General features: G+C 35.5%; 1 non-coding gene across 1 annotated transcript; it reads left to right on the forward strand.

The window, feature by feature from the left end:
- The first annotated feature begins 24,465 nt into the window (after window positions 1-24,465).
- Window positions 24,466-24,540, forward strand: TRNAR-UCG (transfer RNA arginine (anticodon UCG)). Its single transcript has one exon. It is a non-coding gene; the product is annotated as a tRNA-Arg (tRNA).
- The last annotated feature ends 474 nt before the right edge of the window (window positions 24,541-25,014 follow it).

The following is a 25,014-nucleotide window of genomic DNA, read 5'->3' on the forward strand; positions in this document are numbered from 1 at the left end:
ATGAATCATTTACACCTGATCGGAATAGTGGAGTTGGAATTTAATTGGTTTTTAGACAACTTTGGCCCTGTCTGAATTTTGTGAAATCTTGCATTTCTTTGCAAAATATTCTCAAATTTTTAATAGTATTTGTTTCATTTTTTGTTGAATTTCATATTCTGTATTATATAGGAATACTCGTATTTTCAACGATTTTATTTTATTAAAAGAAAACACTCTTAGCTCCTACATTTACATTCAATAATTATTTTTATTTTTATAAAGTAAAGGGAAAATTTTATTCATCGAACATAATAGATAATTTTACTTATTATTTTTAGTAAAAATATATGTAAAATATATGCGAGACATATTAAAACACTATATTATTATTATTATATGTTCAACTATTACGTGAATAATCATACCAAACTTCTTAAAAACACTTTAACACCCTTCTTTTCAAATATTTTTTAACATTATATTCATCTTCAGCTTATATTAATCTAACTTCATAAACCGTTCATTTTGCGCCCTCGCTGTTTAAATCTTTTGTTCCATCTTTTCGGTGGATAGGAAGGTACAATCTTTTTAATAATAAATAATTCTCTTTACCAGATGAGTGTATATACATTTTCAAAGTAGCCCTTGAAATTGTTTCTTCAAATATTTATTTGACTAATTTTTTATTTAAGCATAACGTATTCGTTTTTCCAATATTTTTTGCTCATTTCTTTTAAACTATCTACATATTCCATAACAAGTGTTCTATAAATACTATTATTGTATTCGTTAACAAGTGTTTCTAATATTTCTATGCAATTCGAATCTTCTGGAATCTTAAGTCTCTCAAACCTCTTTATTTAAGAGTTATGTTGATACTTTCTACGAACTAATCGTTTTAGTACAGCGCCTTAAATAAATAATGAATAATAATGTACTTCAAATAAATTCTATAAAATCTTTGTTACAAAAGCATTTGCTTTCATATGCTTGCAAATTGGTATATATTTGAGTGAGTTTACTACATTAACCCTATTGTTTCTTTAACACAATTAGCAAATGTGTATTTACAAAGCATATAAAAAATTTTTTAGTAAACACTTATTTTTCATTTATTTTGGATGCAACTTTTAATACTTAGTTATTCATTTCAGCAAGATCAGTTTGTCATAAATTACACATTACTTTTGTAATGGCGTTTAATCTTTCAAAGTTTCTTCTTGAAGGCTTATATATTATTTTAATAATTTCTTTCCTAAAATATTTACCCCCTGCTAATCAATATTTCTTCTTTACAATATCCAGAACGTAGGCAGTTCTTTATGCGGGTTTAGGTCAAAACCCTCACACTCAAGAAATGTCAAAACGCCCACACGATCGGTCATAACCCCCACACAAATGGACAAATCTTCCAAATACACGAACGGTCATAACTCCCACAGCAAAAGCCCCCACACTCAAGAAATGTCAAAACGTCCACACGATCGGTCATAACTTCAACACAAATGGACAAATCTCCCAAACGCACGAACGGTCAAAACCCCCACAGCCAAAACCCCCACACTCAAGAAATGTCAAAACGTCCACACGATCGGTCATAACTTCAACACAAATGGACAAATCTCCGAAACGCACGAACGGTCAAAACCCCCACAGCCAAAACCCCCACACTCAAGAAATGTCAAAACGCCCACAAAATCGGTCAAAACTCCCACGCAAATGGACAAAACAGCCACACATAGCAACGGTCATTTGAGATTAATAAACTCGTGTCACTTTCTATCTTTTTTCTACCTTAAAGCTAAGTATTAACTATGTGTGCATTCTTGCATTCCATAGACTTATATAAAGATCTTCCATTTTCTTTATTATTTTCTGTTCTCCAGTCATTGATTTTGCTTGCTTGAAATATTTAATAGAAAATCATTTAAACGTTTCAAAATTAATCCCTGATTTTTTAAAATTCAATTATTTCAATGGTGTTGTTGATCTTACAATTTCTTGTGAATGTTGATACGCAGTACATTGATCTTTTTTCTCGTCTGTGCTAGAGACAAGTGAGGATTAAAGGATAAAAATGTTCAAATGAAGCATTTCTTTGGTTGGTTTGCATCAAACTCTGTGGATAAACTAGTAGGAATCACTTGGTCCCTATTCTAAACCTAGTCCCCGAATGCAAAACGTCATCCTGTTGTTTTATATTATTAAGATAATGAAGCTACAAAGGAGAGAAAAATTGTCACTTACAACTTCCTACAGTCACATAACACCCACATCATGATATTATTCCAAAAGGATAATTAATGTTTAAATTTGTAACATAATTCATAGCAGAGATTGGATCACTGATGATGGCCAGTCTCAAACTCACTTCTCATCTTTCTAAATAACGGAAGTGAAGGCAAGTGACTGTGAGAACAAGAATACTCATTGACAGAGAGGATGAGAATACACTTTGAAGCTTAAGAAAACTGAGGGTAAAGGTGAGAATAAATCTTAGAGTTTAATGTGAGTTAGGGCGAGAGTGAATGACAGATAGGAATAGAATAAATATTGACGGCGAGGGTAAGTGAGGGTGTAGATGATCATTTTTGACTGCTGAAAGTGAGTAGGGATTGGGACAAGAATCTATATTGAGGGTGAAAGCAAGTAAGCCTGGTAATATATTTTAAATGTAAGGACAAATGAGGATTGCGCTAGAATACATTTTGAAGGCGAGTGATGGTGAAGGAGAGAATACATTTTTAAGTTGATACCGAATAAACACTAAGTTAACAACACATTTTTGGATGAGAGTGAACGTGTATTTTAAGGCTTAGTAGAAATAAGGTGAGTATGACACGACATTCTGAACGTGAGGCATGATAATATTGAGGGTGATTTCACATTTTGGAAGTTAGTGCAAATTATGGTGAGGTGACTATATACTTTAATGGTGAGGGTGAGTCGTGGTTGTGATTACAACTCATTCTCAAACTGAGAGTGATTGATGGTAATTGATGGTAATAATATATTTCAAGGTTGAGAGTGGCACATAGTGATTGTAGCAACATATTTTGAAAGTGAGGGCAAATGATTATGTACGTAAATACACACTTTGAGATTGAGAGTGACTAGTAATGAGGGTGGGTAATAGCACATTTTGGGAGTGAGAGCAAGTGATGGTGAGTATGACACTTCATGAGAATGAGTGAATGTGAGGACAATAATATATTTTGAGCGAAAAAGCTAGCAATGGTGGATATGCATTTGAGGATAAGTGAGGGTAAAGGGAACAATATATTCTGTGAGCGAAGGGGAGATTTGGGTGAAAATATAGTATGAGAGGGATTGATGGAATATTCGTTGGAGGCCAAGACTATTGAAAAGGAAATGCGATAATATTATGAGAGAATGTAGATTAAGTGTGAGAATCGCTATATATTTAAGTTCGATTGGGAGTGAAAGTTATGCCATAGTAAGAGCGACGATTGAGGATGCGAAAGAAAATATCTTCTGGGGTGACTGAGCTTTAGAAAAGTGCTTAATTCTGCTTCATTGCCGAATTCTACCAATGCACTTTACGTTCAAACACAAAATATAAAAAAAATGTTGTGTCAATATTTGTAAGAGATCATATCTGTCATTATTTGTTATAATAGAAAATAATTTTAATCCAGATTTTGTTACTGATCTTTAATGCACTGAAGAGTATAAAAAATGTTTAAGAGAAGTTATATTCCACTAGAAATATTTATTTTCCTCCAAGAATAAATTTCATTTCTTTCTGTTTCGGGTAATGCACGTCTTGATTCCTAAGTTCTGTGAATAGTAAGAGCACTTCACTTACATGGTAGAAATACGTAGCTACAATGTTATTCATCAATAAAATGGAAACACTTGCAATTGAAAACACGCCAGATATGTTGGTAGCCAATGTTTACGTGACATCGCGCTGAAACGTCGAATAGTTAATTGTGGTTTGTAATGGTGATCCCTTTACTACGCGAGTACCAGTAGAAGTACAATATGCAGTAAACCAATAAGACGCTAATAGAGTAAAATCAACAAGATCTCTGATTTCTTAATAAGGCAAATTGTGGACGCTCGAATATGTTATCTGAGAGTGACCAAAGTTACAAGTATCTTGAGTGTGTTACGAGTGATAGTGACCAAAGTTTTCACGGCCTACAAAACACAAAATTGATTGGAAAACAAAAACGCATTGGCAGGGTCCGACCAATATTGAAGTAGGTTCTCATTGAGAAGCATCCTGCGACTACAGTGTAAGTGTGAAAAGAACTCAAACAGCATGTCCTCTGTTGGCAATCATGGATCGATGCGAGTTACATTACATTGACTTCCGAAATCGGTTTGAACTAGTGGAAATCCTGATAAGGGACCCTAACATTTTAGAACAAAATCGATTACGCCGCGAGCACTAAAACGGACATTTGATGCCTGGAAACATTGAACATAGTAGGTTGAATCTATGTTAACCTTAATTCAAATCATGGACCTTGTTTGTTGTAGCCGAAGTGCAAATAAGTATATGATCCAGAGTATAGAGGAACAACATGGTAGAGATGTTGTTGCTATGGACCGACATATCCTGTTTCTCAGTTCTGTGCTAATGGTTACCGGTCACGTTATTCCCCATGATTATGTGGCAACTTTAAAAGGTTATGCACACCCTAGGAGGTACATGTTTCCGAGCAAAAACATTATGTTCCGAGCAATTCATTATTCACACAGCTGGAGCTGTTGCAAATTCGTTCTCTGAGCTCACTAATTTCCGGAAATGAATACATTTGGATACATGTGTTCCGTTTCGAGACACGAATCCAATCCAGTTTTCCACTTCCATCCTCTCTAACAGAATTGAGTAATCGTCAGTACCTGGAATGGTGTAATATTTCACTCAGTACTATTCACGACCTTTTTAACTCAACTTTTTGTTATATTAGAGCTGTCTAATCTCGAAAATTGATCTTACTTTATATTCATATCGTAAGTCATGTATCTTTTTAGTTATGTACATTGTTCGAAGTAGCATGCACTCAGAGTGAGTATGGAAACGTTACGTATTTAGTATGAGAAATGTACTACAGTAGGATATTATTTTTCAGAAAAGATTTTTATCAATAACAAAAATATTATCCCTCGGGAAAGCTTTTAGTACATCTTTACATAATAAAAGGAATCAATATTTTAGTATGTAGTAAACATATTATTAGTCCATATCTCTTCCATTACGAGTCTCTTTCAATTGCATTTGTGTTTTGATATTGTGTGGCTCATGTAATAGGTACATTAATGGTACAAACACTTTACTCAATCCATGCTGATGGTTAGCTACATAACGAAAAAAGAAGTTAGTGCTGAATGTTCTACATGAGTTCAAGAAGAATATGGTAGATTTACTTATGAGACGTAAGTCACTTCTCCATAAGACGTAATATATATATATATATATATATATATATATATATATATATATATATATATATGTGTGTGTGTGTGTGTGTGTGTGTAAATTTGTGTCCCTTAAGAGGCGTAATCACTGTGAAATTAAAATACCTCTAATTTTACAATAATTATCTGATATATTCAAATAGATAAAAGATAATCGAAGTGTGGAACAAGAACCCGTTAGACAATATTATTTTGACTGAAGTACCATTATCACGAATCACCTAGTAGCTTTCCGTTTGCAGCCATGTAAAACGCGAAAATAAGTTCCGATTTTCTAAATGGCTGGAAAACGAAAGCAGATAATTGAGTCATGATAACGGTATCTCATGTAAAATAATATTGTCTAGCGAATTATTGTTCCACTTTTTGGTTATCTTTTATCTATTTAAAGATATCAGATAAATACTGTAAACTTAGCAACGTTTTAATTTAGTCATGTAGAGACTCTTAATTTTAATGTATAATATTATGGAAAGATTAAAATTTACCAACACATTGTATAAGAAGCAGAAAGAAAATATCAAATTAGAGAATACACAATTTTCCTGTTTTGCAGATGGCTTATCAGCATAGATTGTTTCAAAACTGACTCAGCATCTTGTCATAGAAGTCAGTTCAATCAAGTTCCTCATCGTCATAAGAAACGTGTCAAATATAATTTAACATTTGAAAGATGGGATTCCATCAAAACAAAAGTTACGTCAACCTAACATTAAAATACTGTGAGATACGTCTATTGAAAACTGTGCCCGTTGATTCTTCTATATGTGGTAGTGACAGTCTCTTAATGTATATATTACGAATTGTAGATATATTACTTTGAATTAATCAACACTATACACTAATTAAATTCTGAGTACTTTTGTGTATATAATATACCAATTAAGTCCAAAAGGGAGCTAAGGCTTGAAAAGATTCGAAAGATTTGGTTTTGCGATCACACTAGAGACAACTTTTTCTTCAGCTTCAAGTTATCGGTATAAGAGAAACGTGTACTATTTTATCCTTCATTCTCTGTAGCAGTGGTTACAATGGTCATTAGCACAACGATTATGACTCTTTGTAAAATATTGAGCCCTGGTGATGTGGAAAACTTTTGTAATATCCATAAAATTGAGCTTATATAAAACACCGTAAAACTTAAAATGTTGTGACGTCACCGCTACTTCGGAGTAGAGCGATAACGAAAAGGACTAACTTTACTTCAATAACAATTTCGCAAGCATTTTCAATGATAAATCCGCTAACGTCTGATAACAAAATTCAATATTTTCATCCTGTGATGTATGGGAAGCTAATAAATGTACGTAGAACGTTATGGATTTATCTTATCATTGCTCACAAGGAAAATCACCTAATTGTCCGGCTCCGATTTCAATGAAATTTTTCTAGCTGATAGAGGACATATATGTATTATTTGTGATGACAAAAATTTTTACCATGGTGCATGTTTTCTATTTTTTATATAATTTTTAAGAATTTTTGAAGTGGTTATTAGAGATTACTGCAGAAGTCCCTTACTAACCTTTGTAAACGGAGCGTTAATGAAAAAAAAAAACATGTAGATAAATATAAGGCCTAGGGAGAAGTTGTATGGTAGGTATGACCTTGACGGCAGCCATCTTAAAATCCGCCATTTTGAATTAAGGAAAAGTTTTTTAAATGGGAACAGGATAATATGATACATAATTTCGGGCTACAATTTAATCAGGAAGACTATGGTGAAGCTAGTTTGAGACACACCCATTTGGGGAAAAGTTACAGGCATTTAATTATTCGCTTACTACGTGCGAAAGTCCCTTACCTCCGCTTCTAACCCGCGTATTCACGACAATAAGTGGATAAAAGCTTCGGTAATACGTATTATGCCTAGAGGGTAGTGATACGGTAAGAGTATCCTTGACAGCAGTCATCTTGAAATCCGCCATTTTGAATTAAAGTGAAGTTTGAAAAATGAAAACCATAGTATGTGACACCTCATTTTAATAGCAAATTTTCCCCAAAAGCCAATGATATGCTTATTTTTGTTGTATAGTTAACCAGTATGAATTTAAGATTGCTTCTAATGTGCACCGAACGTGCATTATTCGATCTCTCAAATTGGCAACACTATTAATTTTCATCGCATGTTTTAAGATTCCAATTGGCACTTTGATATTATTGCCATGGCTCATGTTTTCTAAATTTTTTACATTTTTTTAAAAGTTGAAATTTGTCAGTTCATGAGCAGTGCTCGGATAAGCATTCAGCAATCTTCCTGAATTTTGAAGATTTGCCATGTAGTTATTTATTTCCTATACCTGCCCTTCAGAAACTCGTTTACTGACATGAATCATCGCACAACGAAAGAACTCCAACTTTGCATACAGGTAATACCGAAGACGTAGCTTGTATAGTAAATGAGACGAAAAATCAAATGAAAATTCACTTCGAAAAGGAAAACGAAATATGATTGTTGTGTAAAACAAGGATCTTTTGTTTTGTTTTATATTTATTTCTTTATTGTATATTTATTTATTTTCTATGGCAATTGTTTAGCTAGTCAGACAAAAAGGTCTTTCTTTTTGTAGCGATTGTCTTCTTCAATGCAGGGCTGGATCCAGGACGGACTTCTGGGGGGGGGGGCGGTCGGTTGTCATACTGCTACTTTTAAAGGCTCCTAACTTTAGGATGAGTTTTATTTTTATATATAAAATAAGAAAGTTTCCTCTTCTGGGGGAGAGGCGATCGCTCCGATCTCTCCACTGGACCCGCCCTTGCTTTGATGTTTCATGTTTATAAGATTTATAACAGTATTGATCGGGAACTCAATTAAGTTACACCTCTTTATAAACAAGTTACCTGTTTTCATATTATGTTAATGGTACAATGTTTTGGGAGCAGTCATATTATGCCTGTTTGATATTTTCTATCATTCCTGCTGTTCCTTTAAAGTATTTATTAACAACATTTTATTGTTTGTCGTTTGTGCAACATGTAGGCACTTACCACTACTTACTCTGCAATTACTACTTGCATGGTAAGTGTTCAAAACTCAAAAAGATTGTTGGATGCTTATACGAACACTATTCATGAACTGACAAATTTCAAGTCTTAAAAAATGTAATAAATTTAGAAAACGTGAGCCATGGCAACAATTGCAAAGTGCCAGTTGGAATCTTAGGACATGCGGTGAAACTTAGGAGTGTTGCCAGTTTGAAAGATCGAATAATGGATGTTTGGTGCACATTAGAAGCAGTCTTAAATTCATACTGGTTAACTATAGAACAAAAATAAGCATACCACTGGCTTCTTGGGAAAATTTGCTATTAAAATGAGGTGTCACATACTATGGTTTTCATTTTTCAAACTTCACTTTAATTCAAAATGGCGAATTCCAAGATGGCTGCCGTCAAGGATAGCCTTACCGTATCACTACCCTCTAGGCATCAATGCTTTATTATCGTCACATACTATCTTCAACATGTGCAGGAACTTTCTTCCTTACCAGGCAGCAAACAGCCTTGGAAAAATAGAGAAATTTCCACAGTGTAAGAAGCTGAATTATTCTGTGTTTTTATTAAAAACTACCATAATTTATACGGTTTGCTGGGATAAAATAAAAAATAGTAATGCGTTCCTTTAGTCAGTCACTTTTTATTATTACTGAACCGCTCTCTGATAGACGATGTTTTTTTCTTAGAAATGAAGGATTACTATTGTGGAGTGAATTTGAATTTAAAAGGCTTCGAAAATGTCACTGTTTATATAGGACGTTGACAGAAGAAAAATTCTCGATAATTATTACAATCAGTAGTTACGCATTTCATGTAAATGTGAACAATGATTTTTTCTACTCTTTGGACAATTCGTCCATGTTACAGATAAGGAGAATGAGTTTGCTTATCATGTTCCTTATTTTCTCCTCCAGCTAAAATTAACTCAACCGGAATTTCGTCTACACCCGGAGATTTCTGACTTTTTAGTTTCTTTAAAGCGAATTCTTCTTCTCTTCGGTTAGCCTCTGGAATATACAATTCAGCTGTGTGCATTTCACTTTCTCCACAAACACTAGTTTCTGCTTGCATGTTAAGTTAATAATCAAAGAAAATTTTTCATCACTATCTGTATCAATGACAATTGTTCCGTGCGGTTCGTTTAATATATCAATACAAGAGTCGTAATCTTTATTAAATTCGTTGATATCCTTATACCTGTCCTGAATGTTTTTTGTTTTCACTATTAGCTACAAGTAGAGATGAAAAAAGCCGGCTTTTTTGAATTGATGTTTTTTTTACATTGAAAAAATAAACCGATAATTTTGGAAATTTTGGCTTTTTTCATCTTCATGATTTTTCTATCTAAATAGCTTTCTTATAGTATATTCTATAGTTAGATAAGAATTCCATGATCTAAATGCCATATTTCGCTCTAAAATTCACCATCAAGATGGATGGAACATATGTTTTACTGATTAAAGCTAACATGAAGAATGTAGTATTTGAGGACAATTTTAGAGGCTATTTAACTTTATTTTAACTTTTGAGTTATCGACATTTTTCTCTAGATCATTTTAGTTTCTCATCCGTGTTTCATTTCTAAGAGCTTAGTAATCTAGCTTCTAGCGCAAAAGTTTAACTCCCGTCAAAGAGTACGTTTCTCAATATATCCGTCAAACCGTACTTCCACATTTCTGTTATACTGTAGCTGTACAAAGATTTAGCAATAATTTTCTGGATAAACCTTGAATACCAATTTATACAAATAATCAGTAGCGGATTTAGAGAAGTACTTTGGGATGTGTTTCTCTGATTGTTTCGTTTTCTAAAATGTCCTAATTGTATTTGGAAGGAGCTTGAAGTTTTTGAATACAGGTATAACTAATATTTCGTTTCGTTTATATATTTAGAGATAATCTTCCGGATACAGCCTTGAAGATCATTTTATACTGAGAATCAGTGGCGGATTTAGAAAAGTATCTTGGGAGGGTTTTTTTTACTAATGCTTAGTTTTTCTAAACATTCGTAATTTTTATTTGACGGTTTATGAGTAAAGGCATAACTAATAGATATTTCGTTTCTTTTAGACATTCCGTAAATTGTGGGAAATGGCTTCAGTCCAAAAGACCGCACCCCTAATCTTCGCAAAACCGTCACTGCTGGTAATTAGTAATAATAACGATTAAAAAAAAGAAACGATTTAAGAAAGGAAGTCTGCCAACTCACAGTACACGCACTATTTCTACTTCACAGATGGAATAAAGAAAAGCTTTGTCAGAATGGTCGAATTCTGAGTTGAATCCCGGACTTCCCGATAGAAGCGCAAAAGCTCCATTCAGTCATGTTTGTTGTGCAGTTGTATTTATCTTAACAAATATATTCCGTAGACCATTTTTTTTTTGTGGTGGTGGTGGGGTTGGGAGAGGTCCGTAATGGTATGAAGGGTCTGAGCCAAGAACATGGTAACTAACAAATTTTCAATTACCGAGTTATGCAGCACCAGATAGACAGCAGCCCGTACCGCTTCGTTTAATCCTTCATGTATAGTCTTATGTGAAAAATCAGCTTTCCGACTTTCAAAATGGATTGTACAACAGAAAATCTCAAATTTCTTAAAACAGTAAAATCGTGGGTTACCATGTTCTTGCCTCACACTCTTCATATGTTGAATCCCTCTTGTTAAAAATTCAGAAAATTTGAGGATTGAGTAAACCGTGATGGTGGTTATATAAAACTGTAGAATTTCAAGAATATACAAAACCAAAAGCTCTAGATGTGCAGCCTTTAAATGTATCATATAAATCTAAGTATTCCTTTAATGTTTTATTATAATTTTATTTTGTTCCACAAAGAGGGGATGGAATATTTTGAAGTTAAAATACTACATAGAATTTTGCTAGTTATTTGTGTAATTTTTTAAAAGAAGTATTTCTTTTAGTGTTGGCTGGTTTACACCAGCTGTTTTTCTTCTTTTTTTTTAAAAAAAAATAAACAACTGGTTTAAACCAAAAAATAAAAAGAACAAAAATTGCGAATCGTGGGAACTTCATGGTGACGTTTTAACATATCAAACCATTTGCATTAGTTTCATTTCCTTTTTACCTTTTAATCAAGGTTTCCCATGTTCAATTCTCGGTCGAACCACATGCGTAAACAAAGTAGCGGTTCGGATGTAATTTTAAGCGAAAGTCTTCTCCTTGATAACCTCGGTATTACGTAAGGATATTAAGCCTGAACATGCGAAACGAAACCAAATTTTATATTTCTGCATGCCTGAATGCCTGTTGTTTTATAAAGAAGCCAAGGTTGCTTAAATATATTGATAGAAATTGGCAAAATTTATCGATTGCCTACCTATCTTGCATCATTAGCTTGGATTGGACTTTCAATGATATCTACAGTACATTGATTAAAGTATATTTGTAATTTAATACCTCAGTTTTAGCGTTCTGATTATGATACGTTGACCTTTAAATTTTACATGCAAAGCAATAACAGGATTTTTCGGTTCTTGCTTTACATTTAGAGTAATGACGGAATTTTCCCGATGGCTAGAGCGGGAGTTTCCCAATTTCAGAATTTTACTGACCGGACTTCTTTAAGCTTATGTGATCTTTTCCAGCATAACCCCGTTGTTGCATAATAACACCAAGGCGAAACAAACTTATTTCTGTCAATATGTAATATAAATAAATAAAGCAAAATATCTAAACCCAAAAAACCTGGTTTAAACCAAAAAAACCTAGTTTAAACTCCCCCGAAAAACGGGCTTTTGGCATTTTCAAAAACAATCATGGTTCTTGCCAACCCTGCTTACTTTTGTATATAGGAGATTAAACTAATCTTATTATATAAATTGGTTAGTCCTTTGAACTTCATAATGTAAATATGATGAGAAGTAAAACTGTTTGAAATATCTTTTCGAAATTCATGGTTTATTTTCGAGGTTTTATATTATTATCGGCATCAACCACTAATTAAATGACCTTTTGTGTTATAGAGAAGCGAAATAAAATCTGCTTTGTCAATTTAAAGCAGAATTTTGAAAAAAAGCCCAAAATTTCCCAAGCAAAATAGCGAAGCAGAAAAAAACCTAGTTTTTTCCAAAAAAGCCGGTATTTTTTTTCAGTCTACCTACAAGTCTATTACACTTAACTTTCAAACGCATCGCGAAGTTTATTAAGTTTTCTGGCTGACAGCAATGACATTTTGTGAAGTGGTATCGTTTGGATTTTGTAACCAACGTCGGTTGTCTGTTTTCTCGTCTCTGCTAGCTTAGTACATTCCTGGTCGAACCATAATTTGTTCCCGTGTACTTTCGCATCCCTCAAGTATTCTTTTGCTGAAATTTTAATGCTATCTCTAATTTCAACCCAAGTGTCTTGAACACTATTGCTGTCTGAACCTTCTAAAACCAAGAATCTATTCGACACTTTAATTTGGTATTTCACTCTCACCTGGCTCTCTTGTAATTTCTTTAAATTAAATCCTTTCACATATTGCATATATATATATATATATATATATATATATATATATATTTAAATCCCTGTACCAATTTGGGGACCGTCATAAAACGTATCCTTTTTGCAACCGGTAGAACGGCTGGAGTATAGAATTATTTTTTTGGATATATCGTCTCTAGACATTGAGGATGACACCGTAGTCAACTTTTTTTCTTCAAAATTGATATATTTCTGCCTGTTCCCAAACTGGAGTTCTTCTGGAGACAATTCACTCAAGTACGTCTTCGGAGTCCAGTATAGATGCTTTTTTGCGTACAGTTTCAGGCAATTTCTGCGCCCATTCAAGCAGAAGTACCAACGTTTGCTTGGGCGTCCAATTAGCCTTACAATGAAGCGGACTTCCGGCGAAGCTGTGCATAGATGTTTTACTCACCTCTAGTTATGGTAACAGATATGTATGTATCTGATCTGATGGAGCGACGAGCTCTTTATTCTGTTCGTTCAGCTTTTTACTATATACAAGGAGTATCAGACCATCTGGCCCAGGCACTTTTCTCGCCTCGTAGTGCACGTAGACACTTCAAACAGAAAATGAACTACCAAATCGTATGTGAAGAATCAAATAGTGGTGCTTCCGTATCCAGTGGCGTAGCGGGTATATTTCCACGGGGGATTAACTTCAAAAATTTTAAATGGAATACTTCCACGGGGGGATCAACTTCAGAAAAATATATGGAAAGTGGTATCAGTTTCGATTTCTTTGGAAGTATTATTGAAAAACAAACACTTTTGCAGGAAACACTTTTCGTTAAATTCTACGGTTTGGCATCTATATGTGTTATTTGTATTTGAATTGCTGTGTTATTTGTTGTTGAATTGCTATCAGACCACCCGTCCCACGCATTTTTCTCAGTTTGTACTTCGTAGTGCAGGTAGAAACTTCAAAGAAACAAACAATAAAAAAAATGAACGAACAAATCGTATGTGAAGAATCAAGCTGTGATTCTTTCATATTCATTGGCGTAGAGAGAATACTTCCGCGGGGAATCAACTCCAAAGTTTCAAATGGAGAGTGGTATCAATTTCGATTTATTTGGAAGTATTATTGAAAAGGAAACAACTTTTACAGGAACATTTTTGGCATAGATGCCTCTACGGTTTGGCATCTATGTATTATTTGCTGTTGAATTGCAACTAAGAACAACAGTTTTTATTGGTAATGACTCCAAAAGAACATCAGATAGCATATGTTCTATTAAATAGTTGTTAAAAACTATTTACAGCATTCAGTATCAAACGTTTGGGCATATCTCGTCTACTTATCAACAAACGAAAACAATATTACAGGACAGTATAGTTTAAATTTCGGAATCTGAACCAATTTAAAACAGAAAAACAGAGAAAAACACTCTTTGGTTTTAAACTACGTATGAAACAAATTTGAATGTAAAGTCCAACAACAACCCCCCCTCCCAAAAGAAATCAAACTTATGAAATCACTGCCACTCTCTTAGTGTTCTTAACTTATGTAAACATTTTAATAAATCACTTTTCGGAACTCATTGCACAAACGATTGTTCAAGAATAGTAGAAATAAACAAACTGAACATAAATAAAATAACATGAACTGCAAGTTCTGAACATTCTCACCAAAATATCGTACTCCCCCCCCAAAAAAAATTAAAACTCACAATGAATGTTCAAAGGATTGTCCAGCACGTGCGATGCGTATTCGAATGCGCACCGGGACACTGTAGATTGCTCTTAACACTTCATTTCCTCTTAGTCGATGGTAGATATTATAGATCTTGTTCATTATGTCTTCCCTTGTAGTAGGACGCTCTTGCTAAACCAGCTCCTTGACACGTCCCCAAAAGAAAAATCGAGAGGAGTTAGGTCCGGATAACGAGCTGACCAGGAAACGGCCTCCTCTTCCGATCCACCTGTTTGGAAATAAATGAGCAACAGTTTGTCCTGCAACTCTGCAAAATGAGCAGAGTAACCGCCTTTAATCACATTATTTCACGAGTTGCTAATGAGACCTCTTCCAGGACCTCACAAAGAACATCTGACAAAAAATTAGCGTATCCTACTTCTGTTAAAGTACCTTCGAAGAAATAAGGTCTAATTTGGCCTCCCACTATACCACACCAGACATTTAGACACCAGATATGTTGATTGTCAACTTCATGTACCAAGTGAGCATTCTAGCTGGACTAGTAGTGAGCGTTGTGTATGTTGACCTACATTAATCTTGACGGTCGCTTCATCCGTACATAGAATGTCCTGGTGAAACATGGGTTCCTGGCTCTCACCCATTGACAAAACTCCAGATGGTTATGTAAATCTTGTTCTCGGAGGTTTTGATGCAGATGAACATGATAAGGATTTAACGCGTTATTGTGCAGAATCCTAAAAATCATTATGTGGCTCATAGCAGCATCCCTAGCTAATCGTCCTGTTGATTCTTGGGGAACCATACGGATTGCATCAAGGATGTCGGGAGACCGTTTATCCCATAACATGGCGCTTCATCTGCAGACGTTTGTTGTGGTGAGGATGGACGTGCCCAATCCTTTGCACACAAAGTGCCGATCAGATACTTGTGGACGTTTGCGGACAGATAGTCAGTGTCTGTGAATATCTGAGGGTTCAGTGAATGTATTCTAGTGAAGCCAAATCAGTTGAGAGCTACGTCCATGTGACATCCTTTTGGTATGCCTCTGAAACACGATGCGCTACACCGTATTCGGATGTCTTTACTCCAGCATTCTTTCGCATCCACAGTGAAAAAGCATCATTGTATGCGTCTTGAAATGGTTTCATAAAACAACTATCAGTGAGTTGAGTTTTGTGAGTGATATGTGGAGGAGGAGTACTGAGCAGTGAATCCTGTGATTCCTCGCATATTTAATCACTTTCAGTTCTTTATAGCTACCATGTCCATCAACAATTAGCAGAACTGGGATGCGAGGGGAAGGATGACAGAATTTCACAGTGTTGCAACGAAGTTAATAAAAAGTATCACTCGTAATCCGATCAGTACTTTGTGTTACAGCAGTACTCTTAGGTGGAGCATCAACCAACAGTCACTTACTCATTCTCTGGCACGGAAATACGACTATGAAGAGGGGTAGTACAAATTGACCAGTAGCGCTCACTACTGGTGGATCTCTGGTGCAGATATTATATCATTTGGGGACTTTCCTTGGAAAAAAGTCATCATAGTCAGAGTCTTCAAAAGTGTGAAGGCTGATTGAGATTCAGATATCACTTCAACAAACCAGAAAACAAGATACAGTAATCACAAGAATTTTCATTGAATTTGCGTAGTGAGGACAACATAATTAAAATTTCGTACTCATCAAGACTACTCGAGAAAAATATAAATAAGTCATGAGATCTGTCAACGGAACAACTCTCTTCTTCTTCGGTCAGGGTAAAATAGGACTAGTTTATCAAGTTGAATGTGAATGTTCAACTTTCTAAATTAAAACATTCTGATTTGCTCAGTGATGATATTAATGTATATTAAGTAAGCAAAGCTTGTAACATGTAAAATGTCACAAACATTATCACAAAGACATACTGGAAATGAAAATACAAGCATTGATAAATTACTTTTTTTTTTTTTGGAAAAAGTTTCTTTAATTTACACACAGTATGAAAGATTATAAGTTACTTTGAATAAAACCGTCAATAATAGAACTTAATTACTTAACCAATAATTATTTATTAATGTTTGCACTAAATTATTTTGAGAACCAACTTACATCATTTACTTCAATTATTTTAACCCCAGCCAAAAACAAAGAATAATTAAGGAGGAAAATAAGTGATGAACAACGAGGAAGAGTTGTACCTAAACACATGAAATTACTCGTACTTTTAAAGAAGCTCGAAAGCAGTTGACTGTGCAGTAAATATATCAGCAGTGCAATAAATATATCAGCACAATCTTTCTATCTTTACCTAACAATGAAAAATTAAAATCACCCTTACCAATTTCAACCTAGAGATTACAAATGTTCAGAAAAGGAAGTTCACATCTCGTTTTAAAGTTATTTGCCTTTCTCATTGTTAAAGCATGCCGTACACCATGAATGAGCTCGGTATTCCGTTTTGTAGGCACTCCGTTCGAACGTTTTACATGTCAACATAGTTTTTTTTTAAATACCCAGAACCAGAGTAGTAACTAGAGATTTCGGCGCCCGGGGTGAAGTAGAATTCGGCACCCAGTACAGACACCTTACCAAGCTTGCTTTTTTTTTTTTACATAAGAAAAGCAGCTTTTGTTATTATGCTACACTGAATTTTTATTAAGCTGCTTAAAAGAGCATTACAAGAGCCAAAAGGGATCATTATGTATTCTTTTACAATTAAGAGCTGCTTTCAAGAGGTTTATTTTGGAATTTTTGTTTAACTTGACAAAACTCCCTTTGGTTCTATACAAATCCACTTGGAGAACAGTTATGGAAACTTACAGTACAACTATTTGCAATATTTCATACTATCGATAAGAAATGAAATTTCAGTACATTAGAAACTATGTGCTTTTAAAATGTTCGAATTGAATTATAGCATTAATTTCCAGTAATAATTGTAAACTTTTGTAATTTTATTCTGTAGGTAAATAGGATTTTAATTTCAATTCTTTTACGGTAAAAAAAATATTTTGTGAAATGTAATGGAAATTTAGAAGGAGCCTTCTTTGCGAATTTCTCAATATTGATCTATAGAGCTAAAGAATATGTTTAATGCTGTATTTCAAATCCAAAATATAGTTCGCTACAACATTTTGAAATAATAGTAATTACTTAATCTGTTAATGAATAGAAGTTATGAATTTAATGTTGCTTATTATTAATTAACATTTTAAAAATACACTAACTCACATACACACACATATATTATATATGTGTATACGTTTGGTATGTATGCTGATAGAAAAACCACAAAACTAAATACGTATGCACAAAAGAAAATATCCTGGTGATACAAGTAGTTGATGGAGAAATTATTCCAACAAATTCCTTCAAATTGGAAGCATTTCATATAGAATATCAAAGGAATAAATAAAAAAATACACTGGTAGTGATCAGTCTTTGAGAAAGAGGAAATTCCCTGACTCCTTTTTTACAACTTCTTGAGTTTCGAAAGTGTTATTATTTCTCTTCTTTATCTACACTTTTAATATTCCCGTGCAAACAGCAACTTGCATGTCCTCTCATGTCTCTTCACTCCTTTCATTTTCGTATCTTCATTCTCACAGAAATATTAATCCCATTGGGTTGAAAAGCGTGATTAAGTAAGAAAACTCATCACCATCAGCGTATTTCAGACTCAGACTTTGACTGTTCCTGATTTTGAAAACGCTCTTGAGTACATTATAAATCATTACTTAGCACCTTATATATATCACATCGTCATTAAAAATCATATACAGCAATAACTTTCTTTAAGTACTGACATGTAACACTTCTCAATTGCAACACTCCGATTTTTATAAACTTTGGCAGGTTGATATTACAATGCAAGAAATGAATACGTATTTTCTTTTTACGGAAAAACAGTTTTAGGGTGCAAAAGCCCCAACCCAAAATTTTGAAAGTTGGCTCTCGAAACGCAAGAAGAAGTGGACCGAAGTAAATGAAATTGTGCATAGATACTGTAGAATTAAAACGAAGAAATACGTATTTGGTATTTAAAAAAACATAAAACAGGTGGGTGGGGCACAGACCCTTCCAAACCTTTGATTACGAAATATCAAAAGTGCGAATAAGTCTATATTATAAGTGCCTAAAGGATAAGAAGAATTACTACTACACTTTGTGTAGGGACAATAGGCAAAAAATAAGCGAATACATGTTTTTAGTTTCTGCGGAAAAATAGTGTTGGGGCCAAGGCCCCTCCGAAGAAAATAAATATTACAGCAGAAGCGCAAGAAGGAGTGGACCGAAGCGAATGAAATTGTATATGTAAAATAAAGTGATTCGTGATTCCCAAGTGTCCCGTACTGATTTGCTTCAAATTTGCACATCAACAATCAGGGCCGGATCTACGAAATACTGTGCCCGGGGCAAATAAGTTTTTCTGGCACCCCATTCCTCCCAAGTCTAAATACTTTATGTTAGGTATTTGGAACAAATCTTGTGTTAAAGTATATATATTTTAAAAAATTAAAATTATTACCATCTTTCTCCCTTTTATAACTTTTACCCAAATGTGTGTACACATACGAGCTTTAAACAATTAGGAAGCGTAGGGTACGAAGTTAAAAAGTGAGAAGTATTAAAAGTCATTTTATCGTTTAATCGAAACACAAACCGATACATTATGCAATGTTCACGTTTTATTTATATTAAATATTTATGATATTTATTAAACCTTAAATTCTGAAACCGGTTCCTTTGTTGAAGCTCATTTATTTCGAAAATAAAATACTCTGTTATACTGAAAACAAAATTCTCAAGATTTTCCTTGTAAGAAATCCATGGTTGTCGAAGATGCAACTTTGTTACATACATGTTTTGGGACCTACTGTGAAATGTCCGTCAGATTTTAACGCAAAATAATATTAGTGTTGTAATAAAAAAACAAAAGAAATACATAACAATTTAAACAAGCTATAAAGGTAACCAAGAATGTTCTGTCGCTTTTCGTGGAGGTCGGTGTTCAATTGGCTCTCACATCACGAGTTGAATGCGAATGGAGATAAGATGAAGTTCAGTTGTTGGTGTGGATATATCCAACATACTACCTGGTTGTGGCAGTTCAGTTACACCGTGAACTTGCGTAAGAACAGAGTGAACATCGGACCTACACAGACTGTCATAAGGGCGTGTATTCTGTACGAGTTTAAACTGGGGTCAAACGCCGCTGCAGCGGGGCGGAAGATATGCCAGGCCTTTGGTGAGGGTGTCGTGACTATGCGAACAATGCAGAGGTGGTTTAACAAGTTTAAGGACGGTGACGAAACACTTGAAGACGCACCACGTGCCGGAAAACAAACCCATGTACAAAACGAAGATCTTCAGGCTGCAATTGAGGCGAACAGTGGCCAGACGTGTGAGGAACTGGGACTACAATTCAGTGTGAGTGGAAAAACCATTCGGCAGCACCTCCATCAACGTGGGAAGCGCTAAAAGCTGGATCGATGGGTCCCACATGATTTGACTCCGGGCCAGAAGGCAGCGTGAGCAGACACCTGCGTTTCTTTGCTGTCTCGTTTGAGGAGGGAGCCATTCCTGAATAGGGTGTTCACATGTGATGAGAAGTGGGTCCTGTACGAAGCACCACGGTGCCGTCATCATTGGTTAGCATCCCATGAACCGGTTCCAAAACAGCTGAAACCAGCACTACACCAGAAGTAGGTCCTCCTGTGTGTTTGATGTACTGCTCGCAGCATCGTGCATCGGGAACTGCTACCAGCTGGTCAGAGCATTAATGCAACTGTGAACTGTCAGCAGTTTGGAGCCAGAACTTCTGAATCACAAAGGGTCCTCCTTTTATAGGACAACGCTATGCCCCACGTGACTAGGATGACCCGGAACACCATTCTACGCCTTGGATGTGAAACACTATTGCATCCGATATATTTCTCGGACACTGCACCGTCTAATGATCACCTGTTCCATTCCTTGGACGCCTTAGAGAACGCCAGTGCAAATCCCTAGTAGAGGTGCATTTTGATACCTTCTTGACACCTTCTTCGCTTCACGGTTCACCAAGGTCTACCGTGATGGAATTCATGGCCTTCCAGTACGTTGGCAGAAGGTTGTCGATGCTGATGAGGACTATTTTTGATCTTCCAGGTACATCTTAGGTGACATATTGATGTTCGAATGTGGTGGGTGAAAAAGCGACAGAACTTTCTTCGTTCCTTTATATTTAGAAACATTTTTCTATGAATACGGGCCCTTAACTTGATAATCTGTAGCTTCCTCTTCTTCTGTTGGCTCAGGAAATTCTTCATTGATTTACTTTATGATTCCTCCTGTGCATGTATATTGGTTTTCCAGTTGTATTCTTGGCTTCACTTTATGTGCGAGCCTTCCACCTTTGTGGAGATAAGTTTGTAACTCAAAATCAACTTTTCTCAAGTGACATTGACTTTTCTCTGTGTATATTGGCTTTTCACGTGTCTATATTGCTTTTTTCTCGCATGTGAGTACTGGCTTCATTCTAGATGTGGATCTTTCACCTGTGTGTAAATAATTCTTCTAATAATATGGTTAAGGTTAAGGTAGGTTAACGTTTCACATCCATTTATATGTAACAATAAATATAGAGAACAAATGCTTTTATTTATGGTATCTATTAATGACGGTATTTATATAATTCCTTTCTCGTTTTGTAACATGCGTTCAGAAAAATAGTTTTTTGGCTTTCCTTTGTGCTAAGTTTTCAATAGTTTTTTCATAAGATGTTGATTTAGCAACCTTGCTCTCTATAACTAATGTTGCCAAATATGAGAGCCTTTCCTGCCCCGTGGATGAACGTAAGTTTGTTTTAATGAGTTTTAGTTTGATGAAACTTCTTTCACAAGTTGCCACACTGCATGGAAGGATAAGAAAATTCTAAGAGCCACTGAGACGTTTGGACAGACACTTTGAAGGCCATTTTCGGTAATCATGTCGAGTATATTCCTTGGGGTGGACTTCTTGAGGTCCGGCAAGAATACAACAGCCTGATCATTAAGACACTCAATTTCTACACATAATTCTATATCATTCAAATCGTCTTGGTATTTCAAAGCGATATCCGCGCACGATTTTTTCAGTTCTCCGAAGGCATTTCACACAACTAGCTTCCTCTGAGGAAGCTGAAGTCCTTGTTTACTTCTTTGAGCCTGTCCATTCTACTAAAGAGTTCTTCCCGTAAGAGGTCAAGAATTCTGATGAAAGATTGTCAAAGGCGATCTTCTTCAGTAAAAAGTCTTGCTTCATCCTCTGCTGATAGTCTCTTCTTCAAGATACACTTTTCCCTGAACTGATCTTCTACATCTATCAAATTAACAGTAACCTTCGCTTCCGACAGCTATCTGTCAAATGCATAATTCTAAACCTGGAGATTATGTTCAAGAGATAAGATAACCAATCAAGAAACCTTTGCAAAGTCAAATCCTCATTCTCAGTGTTTCTTCCAGACATGTTTCTAGGTGGGCACTTCCCACCGGAGCTCTCAGAATGCCCTTCCGGAAGAGAACAAAATAATACGTCTATAATAATAAATAGAATAGTACCGTGTGAAAATAATGTGTGCCCCTCCAAATACTAAGTGTGCCTCCAAGGAACATTTTTTTCTAAAAGAAACACAGCTTATTCTGTATTTCTTTGTTATCTCCATTTATTTCATGCAGAACCGAGTCCCAAAATACTAAATTATTTACAAATTTCAGATCTTTGATTGATTTCATCAAGATTTTGGCAACTGATTTGACTTCTAAATTAGAGGAAGTGGTTATAGTTTCATCAAATAGTGCGAGAACATTTTTCAGCGCAGATTTCCTCCCACTTTCTTCATTCCACCAACCATCCCATCATCGTCCATACGGCTTTACAAACTTGCCATCATTAATCTCGCCTCGAAATGACGCCCCCTACATGCTCTCAACCAACTGCGCCCCGGGACAAATGCCCCGAAATGTCCCCCACGTAGATCCGGCCGTGTCAACAGTAAACAGCAAACAAATCGACACATGTTTTTATTTATGTGAAAAACTCTGTAAGGGTTTAAGGCGCACCCCAAAATACTATAAAATACGCTATAGGTAGAAGAAACTAGTATGAAAATAGTGAAATTTTACCAATAGATAGATGACCTAAAAGTAGGAATCAATACAGTGAATTTCGAGTGTTTCGTGTTTCTGCACTCAAAAGTTCAAGTTCAGAGAATGAAGTTAGCGCCCCCTAGCTACTTGCGAAACACGTATTGCCTTATTTTACATATACAAGACATTCGCTTCGGTCCACTCTTTCCTGCGCTTCTGCTTTATTATGTACTTTTTTAGGAGAGAACCTTGGGTTCCACACACTTTTTCCACTCAAACTACAAAACACGGGTTAGCATATTTTTGTGTATTGTTTCTTAACACACTTTCGTTGCGATTCTCTATGTAATTTAGGCACTTCGAAAGTATACTCATTAGCACTTTTCATATTCCTAATCAAATATTTGGAAGGGACTTTGCCCACCCATTTATTTCTTTGTTTCAGGAAAATACGAAACAAGTATTCCCTCATTTTACATCTACTAGGTACAATATCTGTGCACAATTTCATTCACTTCGGTCCACTTCATACTGCGTTCGGGCGTCCTTTCGAAATATTGGGTAGGGACTTTTGTCACCAATAATTGTTTCTCCGCAGAAAATAAAAAAACACGTATTCGTATTTTATGTGTAGTATCTAACTGCCAAATTTTATCAAAATCGGAGTGTTACAGTTAGAAACTGTTACATGAAAGTAAAAACTTGTTGCAACTGTGAGTGAAATTCTTGTGTTGAGAGTCGAGCGAGCAAGAAAATTTTTAACAACTCTATTGCTTTGGAAACCGACAGCAACATTGATTTAATAGGGCGTCAATACTTTCTAAAACATTTCTAGCACATTTTCTTTCTTTTCGCTCTTTCGGCGCTTTCTAGCCATCAGCGCCCGGGAGGACCGCCCCGCGCGTCCTCTTCTAGCTACTGCTTTGCGGGCAACGGATCCGAGATTTAAGGAAACTAGTATAAAACGATTGACAATTTTCTTATAAATGGATATAAAACATTTTTAAACTTCTGCCAGTAACTTTCGGCTATTATTATGTGAAAGTGGCCCAAAGACGCCCAACCCTGCTTGTAAAAGTATTTGACATCCCAAACGATTAATATGTATGATAATAATTGAAACAACGTATTATAATAATTATTTGTAGACAGTCACATGTATTCTGTGTATAAGCTAAAAAACATTGTTACTTTTTCTTATCGTCTTGTATATTACTATATAGAATATTCTGTCAGTTTTTTAGTTATTTTTTAATCATTGTTTGATTCCTTCATTCATGTTGTTTCTTCTAGCTTCCGAAACCGTGAAAAATCTCTCTATCTGCAAACAGAAAAAAGTGCATGCACGAGCCAATGGTGAGCACAGCTGCCAACTGCGAAATGAGAACTTCCGGTGGTCCAACGCGCCTTGATGTATATAGAACTATACGCTCGACAAGCTATACGCTCGCGACTGTCGCGCACCTACCGATGAAACCCTGAACTGCAGTTATACAAAAAAAAAGTTATCTCAGCACCGTGGGACCACCAACGTCAATTTACAAAGTTGATTTCTACGCACTAGTGGTGGTGAGAGGAGACCATCTAACACGGTTTCCCACTGGACGACCATATAGTGTCGCCTGATCGACCAGGTCGCCTGATGGAATGCAAATCGCCAATGTATGGTTGTTCCATCGGTATCAGGATATATATATATATATATATATATATATATATATATATATATATATATATATATATATATATATATATATATATATATATATATATATATATATTAATTCAATGGTACTCTATTATTATCGCGTGTGGCCCCGCGTAGCGTAGTCGCTAACGCTCTCGCCTTCGGTGCGAGCGGTCCCGGGTTCGATTCCCGGTGGGGTCACTCGGTCGAAAAAGTGTAACACGCTTTTTCAGGCCAGCCACCCTGAATGAGGTTTTCCTGGGTTTTCCTCATTCACACCAGGCAAATGCCGGGGTGGTACCTAACTTATAGGTCCCAGGCCGCCTCCTTCCCTCCCCAATCCTTTCTTCCTTTCCTTTCCCCGGATTGTGTGCTCGCCGAGGGACGTCATCCCTCAAATCGTGACGGGCTAAATGGCCTTAGATGCCGAAAGCCCAGAAATCTAAATCCTAATCCTAATCTATTATTATCGCTGATAGTAGGTAGTAATCGTGTCAGAGGCAGCCCCTCTGAAGGACTAAACATCTATGATGGTAGACTGTTTTCTTCTATAATATATTGCATTTTGAAATTGATATTCGACAAATAAATTCATCGCATTTTGGTATTGTCATCTAAAGTGTCATATCATCTTTACTACATAGAAAGGGAGAACGATGCTATTGTGATAATGCG

Source organism: Thermobia domestica, chromosome 14 (assembly GCF_964235325.1).
Source record: "Thermobia domestica chromosome 14, izTheDome1.hap1.1, whole genome shotgun sequence".
In the NCBI taxonomy this organism is placed as follows: domain Eukaryota; kingdom Metazoa; phylum Arthropoda; class Insecta; order Zygentoma; family Lepismatidae; genus Thermobia; species Thermobia domestica.